This window comes from Euprymna scolopes, chromosome 21 (genome assembly GCF_053919585.1).
Source record: "Euprymna scolopes isolate OS-2025 chromosome 21, ASM5391958v1, whole genome shotgun sequence".
NCBI lineage: Eukaryota > Metazoa > Mollusca > Cephalopoda > Sepiida > Sepiolidae > Euprymna > Euprymna scolopes.
Genome location: NC_136502.1, coordinates 77,013,147 through 77,023,798, shown reverse-complemented (window position 1 = coordinate 77,023,798; position 10,652 = coordinate 77,013,147). Strand labels below are relative to the sequence as shown.

General features: G+C 37.0%; 1 protein-coding gene and 1 pseudogene across 5 annotated transcripts in view; both read right to left on the bottom strand.

The window, feature by feature from the left end:
• The window catches only part of LOC145242518 (protocadherin beta-2-like), a 329,075-nt gene that overhangs the window by 209,259 nt on the left and 109,164 nt on the right, over positions 1-10,652 (bottom strand). The gene's annotated exons all lie outside the window — the stretch shown is intronic.
• On the bottom strand, positions 8,098-8,224 carry LOC145243223 (U2 spliceosomal RNA; annotated as a pseudogene).

Sequence of the window (10,652 nt, the reverse complement as noted above, 5' to 3'; positions counted from 1 at the left end):
CCTGCTTCCAATCTGTCAGAAACAAGCACGGAAGTAGTAAGACGTAGAAAACCGACATGAGAATTCTCATTTCAGTACGCAATCTGGTCTAACCGGAAATAGCGACACATGCAGCTCAATATGTGAGTAAAGCTTTGTGGTAGTATACAAATATATTTATGGCAAATAAACAACACATAAACGTTTATGTTTCATTTCCCAAGGAGATCATTAGGCTAAATGCATAGATGTATGATTTTCGGATTGCTTTTATATTCAAGTATTTGGATATATAAAATGTTTACATGGATGAGAAAGAAAATAAAATGAATATTTTTTTTTCACGTTCAACTCAAACAAGGCATATCACCATTTGAACGTAAGGGGCTACTAATTGGTACCATGCTTAGGGAAAATGAACAATCTTCGTTTACGTTACATTTACACTTTTGTATATCAGTACAGTCAGAGAAGCAGGTATCAGGAAGGGAATTCCAAAGTCTACGTGTTCGAGGGAAGAAATAATTAGAGTAGAAGGCTTTCTGGCATTTAGAGATCTTAACAGTGAAAGGGTGTGATTTTGTTGCTAACTGGGTTTGTTGGGCTTATGTCGATGGGTCTCAGGTGCAATGAGTTTATCAGAGCACATTTCATTAAAATACTTGGCGGTTCTGGATATGACCTTAAACTATATCCGATGGTGAGGCCCCAGCTTGCAGGCCTTAGGGAGTGTGGAGCCACCCTTTAATTGCCATTGCTCCCAGATCCACTCTGACCCGGATTGGTAGCACCTGTTAGGGTCCCAACGATGGGGTAAATAGAATATGACTTAAAAAACAAATATACTATATTAAAAAATCGTTCTTCAAAATCACCAGATTCGGCATTAAATAACCTGAAAAGGGTTGATATGCCGTAAAACAAAACAACCAACCAACCATTAAAATACTTGTAAAACAGGCTCAGGGATGCAACATTGTGGCGATGGGACAGTGGTTTGAGCTTAGTTGACAAAGCGACAAAGGAATAGAAGAAAAATACAACGAAACAGAGACACGTACATTGACTTAGAAAGATTTAGGAATATGTTCAACTAAAAGTTAAAAGAAATAAAATATCAAAGAACAATGTATTATCAGAAAATGAATATTGTAATAGACTGAAATTAAAAAGAAATAAAGTATTCCAAAGAAAAATAAAAAACAAAACAAGTGAAACATGCATGGTCCACCGTGAGTGCACAGTGAGTGAGGCATAAAGAAAATGACCAAATTCAGCATTTGCCACCCCCCCCCATTTAGCCTCAAAATTTCCCAGGGGACGTCAAATCCTGGTGAAAATTAAAAAACGGTGCAGTTTTAGGCCTTAACATATGTAAATTTGAGTTTTGCACCATGCAAAAAAAAGAAATGACTAAGTCCATCATCCACCACTATTTAGCCCCCAAAGTCCCCATATTTAAAATTGCATTCAGCACCATCCAAAACTGCTAAATAGAAATACACAGAAAGTTTTGGACAAATATGGTAAAATAGTCCCAAAAATGGAGCGTTTTTATTAGCCCTAAAAGAGCCCCTGCGGCACACACGAGAGTATAGACAAACAAAATTATATATAAATCAGTTAGTTACAATTTTTCGGAAAGTTTTATAAAAATCCAACGCATCAATTATTTTAATAAGCACAACAATTGTCAATTTTAGCCATTTTTAACACGAAAGGCACCTCTACGGGTGCAACCAGAGTTTTCCCGGAAAATCCGTTCTGTTACTTTTTTACTCATATCATGTTTAATGTTTGTGCAAATTATCAAAAAATTCCAAGCCGTAGTTATTGAGAAAAGTGCGGACAGACGAACGGACAAGGGTAAAATTTTTTATTTTTTAATTTTTTTAATTACATTTTCACCCCAAACAAGGCACATTGCCACTTTGGTGTAGGGGGCTACTATCAGGGGAAACATCTACTGGGGTACTATGTAGGGATTTGGGCAGCGATATGTTGGTTCACATTGCACTTGAACTTATGCATGTCAGTGCAGTTGGGGGAGCAGTGACCTGGGATGGAATTCCAAAGTCTAGCAGTTCTGGGGAAGAAACTACTTGAGTAGAAAGATCTTTTGTATCTAGGGATCTCTACAGTGTGGGGGTGGGATTTTGCAGCTTGTCGGGTCCGTCGAAAGTGTTTACGTCGTGGGGGCACAAGTGCTTGCAGTTCACCAGAGCATTCATCATTATAATACTTGTAGAACAGGCAGAGGGATGCAACGTTTCGACGATGGGACAGAGGCTGAAGCTTAGATGCCAGTTTAGGGTCTATCAGATTTGCGACTCTTTTTTGAACCCTGTCAAGGAGCGAGAGACTAGTAGCCGAGGTCCACCCTCCTTTTGTGGTGGGGACCAAAAATATTGAAAGAAATATAAACGTTGAATTAAATGAACATCTTGTGAATCTGTTATAATGAAGCGAATTCTTGTTTGTTTGTTTAAAATTTGATTAATATGTACAAAAGATTCGATGTATGAACACTGTGTGTGAATTAATTCTCATACTGAAAAAAGAATTTTATATACTTTTATCCCAGCATGATTTATATATATATATATACTATTTATTTAAATGGAAATCTACAGTCAAAAACTAACTTCATTTGCATATTGCATTATAGAAAATCTATTTTAATAATTAGCTCCATGTTATTAACTGTTTATTATAATAGAATTGTTTTAATTCTTCTATTTAAAAAATATTATATAAAGTTTATTTATTTCATTTATTTTAAATTTAATTTATATTTAATTTAATGTATTTTCAATTATTATAATTGTCAACATCAGTTGCGTTTAAAAACGAAAGTAAATTTATTTATTTAAGTTATGAGAGTTATTTTCCGTTTAATTTCTATAAACGAAAATGGATGTGTTTTATACTTTCATAAATTCAAAATGTGGTCTAATTTCAAGAAAATCGTAAGATATTAGGATATCCGACGTATCTTAAATAGTATGTGACTGAAACTTCCGCCCGGCAAAAATACTATGTGAATAAGACTTCCGCCCGACAACGTCGTGTATACACAACTAGTATAAGAAATAAACAATTAAATAAAGAAAGAACGGCACACAAAAAGAAAGAATTAAATAACAAAATAAAATAAAAAAAAAACTGTGGACATAAAAAAAGAAAGAAAGAAAGAGATAAAGAAAGACACAGGGTAATAATCAAGATAGAAAGGTTAATAAATGAGTAGGGATATGACAACATCATATTCTTATCATTGTTTTTGGCTCTCGAGTGTGTATCTGTTGGTATATTATGCTTTTATATAGAGTGATGTGGCTCTCGGTTGATCAACGGTGTCTAACTGTGTCGGATATATACTCGAGAGTCAGAACAAACAAACAAGAAAAGAATATTCTCTTGTCGTAACCTTATAATTGAGAGAAAGAATGATTCGATATAAGATGAATGAGGACTGAACAAACAATTCGTTACAATCACTATCAACAATTTCTATCACTCTCTATCTAGGCCTAAATTTAAATACAGATTCCACGAACAAACCTTCTTTCATAGAACTGTCCGCCTGTGGAACACTGTTGCGCTGACCTGGTTCCCGGTTGACTATGGTATGGTAGCCTTCAAGTCCAATGTAAACAAGTTGTTGTTGAACCTGTTATATACTGGGTGGTATGGCCGTGACGTCTATTTTGTTTGCCCCATCTATATTCTAACTATCCGAGATTTTTGAATATCTCGATAGATAGAGAGATAGTTCGTTTGACATTTATGCATATGTGTTGATGTAGTAAGTCGTCTAGTGAATGGAATGACCGCTGTTCATTTATCTATGAATAACGAGACGCTTTGTTATAAAACAACTTGATTTATTTAATAACAAACATATACACATAATACGGCGGTGGAGGAGATAGTGTGGCGGAGAGGGTGTGGTTGCGACCGTGACAGGCAGTTGAGCGCCGTCTGTCCTTCCCTCTGCTGTCGTTCTCTCTGACTCTCTTGACTTGTTTATCATTGCTTTTTATGAATTTTCCCGTTAACCAATTTACGTAATCGACCCACATTCTGACCCTGTTGATGTTTGCTTTTGGTCTTACTTGCGGCCGAATTACGTCATCTTATTCCTGGGTTTCATTTTTGTTGGTCAGGGTTTAAGTTCATCCGAACTTTGCTCCATTCAACGTCTGACCCATAAACCGACTTGCGTCATAGGACCAGGTCATCCAATTCCAGTTCATTCGCACCTTCACTCTCTTTTACACTCTTTTACAGAACCGTCCACTTAAATAATCAATTTTTACCCAACTTACACCATTAACGATTACTATTATCCTCGTCTTTTTTTTTCGGTTGTTTCACGACGTTTCGGCCAACTATTCCCGCGACGGGATAGGAACTCTGAATCCCCTGACTGAATTCACTGCCTTCCGTAGTTGTTGTTGTCTCACCACGTTTTGGTCAAGTAAGCCTGGCCGGCTTTGGGTAGGATTGAAACCGCTATCTTTAGACCATTCTCACCTGGAACTGTAGAGATTCAACGTCTCTATCAACTGCGCCACGAAGGGCGAACAAAGTTGGATTTTTTGGTCGTATAAATCCAAGGGTTTCGTTCTTATCTGGTATTAGTGTTTATTTATTATCTGATCTTCCATGGTCTGGTCCGTAGCGAATGGTATTTAATTGTAATACATTTTATTTATTGTGGACTATTATCCTCATCTTTTTTTTTTAGTTGTTTCACGTAGTGAGACGACAACTACGGAAGGCAGTGAATGTAGTCAGGAGATTCAAAGTTCCTATCTCGTCGCGGTTACCACTTGGCGAAGGCCAGAGGAATAGTTGACCGAAACGTCCTGAAACAACTAAAATAAAAATTAAAAAAAATGAGGATAATAGTCCGCAATAAATTAATTAATAAATAATACTCATCTCAATAATGAATTCCGACTAAATAATATACATCTTAAATTTATTAACTTTTATCCTTGAGTGGCTTTCATGCATTTGTAAGTGGTGGCGCTTATAAAAAAGAAAGAAAAGAAAGGAAAACGAAAACTTATGGACGAAAAATAAAAACAAAAAAAAACACGAGAAAAACAGATAAATTTGATTCACTCAAATAAAAAAAGGAGGGGGGAGTGAAGAGGAAACATTCTTAGAAGAAGGAGAAAAAACGCGAATCATTAAAAGAAAAAAAAAAACAACTTAAAACGAAAGAAGATTAGGGTGAGGAATATGGTTGAATGCAATATGCGAACTGAAGAGATGCTAAGAAGATCGGTTGGTTAGTATCAGGTGTAGAATGAATTGGGTGACGGGTTGTGCTGCGGGGGACGATTCTAATCAAGGACATCGCAGGAGAGGCACGTGTGTCCAAAGAAAAAAATGACTGGAGGCTAAACGCCTCGGATTGCAAACGAACGAAAGGAAGGATGATGGGGAGGCGAAAGAGATGGACCCCGGGGTAAAAATGTGTGCAGCGATGGTGGCGGTAGATAATTCAGTGTAAAAAGCGAAGGAATGAGCCGAATGGGGAAATAGCGAAGAAGAACGGAAGGAAACGAGGATGTATAGTCTAAGATCCGTCCATTGACTCAGTGTGATTAAAAAAAAAAAACTATTTGAAACTTAAGCGTGACAGAGTAACGAAAATAATATTTCAAACTCAAGCGTGACACGCTGACAAAATCCTTTTTCAAACTTTATCATGTCAGACTAACGAAAATGCTATTTCAAACTTCAGATTGATAGATTAATGAAAATACTTTTTTTAAACCAACGTATTACAGACCAGCGAAAAAGTTATTTCAAAGTTCAGATTGACAGACTAACGAAAATGCTATTTCAGACTTCAGGATGACAGACCAACGAAAATACCTCTTTTTAAACTAACGTATGGCAGACCAGCGAAAATGTTATTTCAAATTATAAAATAACAGACGAACGAAAAATTTATTTAAAATTTCAGAATAACAGCTCAATGAAAATGGTATTTCAAACTTAATCATGACAGACCAACAAAAAATACTATTTCATATTTCAGAATGGGATACTAACAAAAATGCTATACCAAATTTTATCATGACAGGCCAAGAAAAATTTTGTTTCAAACTACAGAATTAGATACCAACGAAAATGCTATTTCAAATAAATTTTATCTTGCCAGACCAAGAAAAATCTTGTTTCAAACTACAGAATGAGGGACCAATAAAAATTCTATTTCAAACTTAACCCTGACAAACAAACAATACTTCTATTTCAGACATGCGTGATAGACAAACAAAAATGATATCCAAAACCTTAGCATTCTAGAAAATAAGTCGATTCTGTGTGTGAAACGCAGACCAAATAAAATGCTATTTATATTCTGTTGTGGAAGGATCCACCTAATAAGCATATATGGAGTGTCAACATATAAATATGGTTGGTACTGTAAAGACGGGAGAGACCTAATGAGGGACCTAAGGAGAGACTCAGAGAGACAAGGAAATCGAGAGTCGACGACTACCCAGCCGACACCTTCTCCAGGAACGGTCTCTCCCCATGACTATACCAATGGACGCTATGTAAATATTGTATATACATTCTTGCTTTCAATATATTTGTTCTATTTCATTTTTGTGTTGTAGTTATTTATTTCCATAGGTTCAGTCGAGTTTCAACATATTCATAACATACCGACGAAAATACATTTATAAACTGAACCGTGACGGACTAAAGAGAGTTCTATTTGAAACTTAAGCATGACAAAGCCATCACAACAGACAGAACCGTAAGTACAGATATTAAGCGTAGATTGAATGGACACTTTTCATTTTAGATATGGCCATTCAATCTACGCTTTTGACGCTAAAATACCATTTCGAAATGAAATATGACAGAGCAACGGACGAACAAGACCTGTCGTTTCTATGAAGTTAAAGAAAAGATGAATGATGAAGACAATGAAAGAAAAATGGAGGCAGGAATGTTGGTTGCCGTATTTGAAGAGAAGGAAAAGCAACAACAACACAAAAAGGAAAATCGGTTCTCCTTTGCCTGTTCTCTTCCTGCATCATCATCATTAGAAGCAGAAGCAGCATCAGCAGCAGCATCGTCGTCGTTATTGTCGTCGTACCTGGCCCGCGGGCTATGAGACTAATGATGTAGCTGACAGCTTCATCAGAGAAATTTATTGATTGGGCCCCGGAGGGCGATGTGTTTATTTTTGGGTGGCATTCTCTTTTATCGCCGAATACAACGGAAAGTGTTAAAGGGACAGAAACGTGAGAAAGATGAAAAGAGAAAGTCCGGACAGCTAGGCGAGAAGTGAAAGAAGAAGAAGAAGAAGAAGAAGAAGAGGAAGAAGAAGAAGAAGAAGAAGAAGAAGAAGAAGAAGAAGAAGAAGAAAATGATGATGTTCAAGAAATTTGAAAGAAAACGATGAAAAAAAAAGAAAGTCATAAAATAAAGACGACGGAGAAGAACACAGTAAGTATACGAACACGAAAAGAAGAAGAAGAAGAAGAAGAAGAAGAAGAAATTGAAACATGAGGAAACAGGAAGAAGGAGAAGCAAAAAATAGAAGAAATCTCTCAAGGTCAAAGAAGAAAAGTCCAAGAGGTAACAAAGGGAAGACGGGAAGGAGGAGGAGGAGGAGGAGGAAGAAGAAGAAGAAGAAGAAGAAGAAAGTAATTTATACGAACACAAAGAGAAGAAGGAAGTTGAAAAAGAGAAGACGAAAAATAGTAAAAAAACAAAACAAAAAGATGAACGAAGAAAATTAAAAATAAGGAAGAGAAAGTGGACGAAAAAGAAAGTAGATGTAGGAGAAAACAAGGCCGATAGCCATTAGTCGCGTGCTCTCGTATAATGAATGAATGCGTGAATGTAGGATTGACATGAAATTCTTAAGGATAAACTAAAATGACCTCAAAATGGGCTGAATGACTTAAATAAATAAAAAGTAAATGACTTAGAATGACTTTAATGAACTTAAGGATGAATTGAATGACCTTAAGAATGACTTGAATGCTTAAAAAATAACTGGAACCCTTCAAAAACAACTTGAATTATCTGGAGAATGACTTGAATGGCTTTGAGACTGACTGGTTGAAAAGTGGGTGATCATTTTACATTAAATTAATACAGAAAAGTGATCCTCCGCTTTATATCACAATAAGTACAGTATGTAGTAAGAACAGATCCTACACTTTGATCTTGGCCAAAAGGCCAAGAAAAGGGTATTATGTATTTATTTGCTCCCTCACCGAGCAAATTAGGCACAAGGCCGATTTTTAAAGTGAGGAGTGAAGGGGAAATGGGGACCAGTTCCCCGGGGAGTAGGGGAGCTGAATATTGACAATTGGTATGACGGGTTGCCCCTACATTGACCAAGGTCTTATATGCGGAGTTTCCCTCACATATGGTCTTTGCTTGCAGTATCGGCCGGGACAGATACTACACTTTGATCTTGTTCAAAAGCGCAAGAAAAGCGGTATTTATTTGCTCACCCACCGGACAAATTAGGCACAAGGCCGATTTTTAGAGTGAGGTCTGAAGGGGAAATGGGACCAACTCCCCGGGGAGTAAGGAAGCTGGATAGTGACAATTGGTATGAAGCGTTACCCCTACATTGACCAAGGTCTTATATGTGGGATTTCCCCCACATATGGTCTTTGCTTGCAGTATCTGCCGGAACGGATACTACACTTTGATCTTTATATTTAATTTCTGATCTTTATTGATCTTGGCCAAAAGGCCAAGAAAAGCATAAAAGGCTAAGAACAGCATCTATTAACAACATACCTTTATCTTAACCAAAAAGACCAAGCACAAAAGTGTTACGGACAGACCGACAGACGGAGTGACTTATAGAGTCGCTTGCACGCGACTAAAAATGAAACAGAAAAAAAAAAAAAAAAAAAATAGTAAAGATTTAACTCTCATAAAAACCCACCTTGTATCTATCTCATTTTTGCCATCGTGGGCAGGCAAGTGAATAGGAACAATATAATGATGATTAGTAAAATTAAGACGGAGATAATTTTTTTTTAAAGCCGGAAAAAATAAAGACAATTTAAAATGCAAAACATGCAGTAGTAGTAGTAGTAGTAGTAATAGTAGATGTTATTGTTATATTATTATTATTGGGGTGTTGAAAGTACACTTGAGTTGTTTGTTTGTCTGTTTAACGGTAGATCAACCATTTGGGGGCTGCTCAGTGTTTACTGTAAACGATTGATTGAACACATTTTGTTATTTATCCTCATAAATGTGATAACATTATGTGTCTATACCTTTCTTCGCGATATTAGTTGGAAATTAAACGCGATAGATTTGATAGGACTTGAGCTGATTCCGCAGTCTGTGACAATATCCATTAGATCGGGTGCGCACCGCTTGTTAATAGGAAAACAAGAACGAGAAAAAAAGACAAGCAGACAGTAAATATATGAACATAAAGAGTAGTAGTAGTATTATTAGTATTAGTAGTAGTAGCAGGAGGAAGAGGAGGAGGAGGAGGAGGTAAATAAAAAGGTAAGTAAAATAGTGAAAAAAGATGTAGAAAAAAAAAGAATATCGAAAGGCCATTACAATAAGTGTGTTCGGATTTTCTCTTTTATATTATACTAGCTGGGTGGTCGGTGTTGCCCGGGAGATAGGAATAAAAAAGAAAAAGTGGTTGTAGGCATGCGGGCTCGAGCCCCTACCGTGAAGGACGAAAAAAAGAGTTGGTAATTAACTTTTGCCCGGGTGCAGGATATTGGCACAATAACGAAATAAATTGTTTTAAAAAAAGGATAGAGAGAGAGAGGTGGGATCGAACTCGAAACCGTACGATATTCAGTCATCCTCGTTAACCGTTAGCCAAGGAGGACAGTGAATTTGTTACGTTAGAAATTAAGTTAAGAATCATAGGAGTCGGCGCAAACATTAAAATGGCTTATAAACATGGCCTGGGGCCAGTTAAGCTTTTCGCTTTCTATCGTGGTATTCATTTGTTTCCCCACGAGGTAGTTTATAATGTGGGAGAAAACCAGCTCCTCCTAAAAAGTGGGAATTCTGGCAGTGTCCAAATGAATAGCAATTGTCTGATATGGAGGGTTTCCCCCCACATTGATCAAAGCGAATTGCCTTCTAGAAGTCCTTGTCACGAAGGCTGAGAAGCAGTTGCATTTGCTTCGATTTAGTTTCGCTTTATTTATACGAAAATGACGAGCAAACACGCGAGAGGGCGGAATAGAGGGAATTTGATAAAAGTCGATCAAAATTAATGTAGAGACGACCTCCGTTCGCAAATCGTAGATATTATGATTCAGGGAGTATATAAAAAGTTCTCGAAAATAGAAACCCTCTCTCCTAAAAAAACGCACACAAAAAAGCCGTTTTGCCTTTTATATATATACTAGCGGGTGTACCCGGCGTTTCCCGGGTGTTTGGAGGTGTGTGTGTGTGTGTTAGAGGGGGGTGTAAAGAAAAGGTTGGCTGAGTGTTTCGAGGTGTAAAAGAAAAAAACAGTTTTTGTAGGAAGGTAGGATTGAAACCCGAATCCTTGACGCAAAGGTGGAAAGGAAATGGGAAAAAACCCCCGATACCTAGCCATCTCGGCCACAAGGGGAGAGGAATTGATAAGCGTGTTAAGTTAAGATTTATAAAATGAAATAGACAGG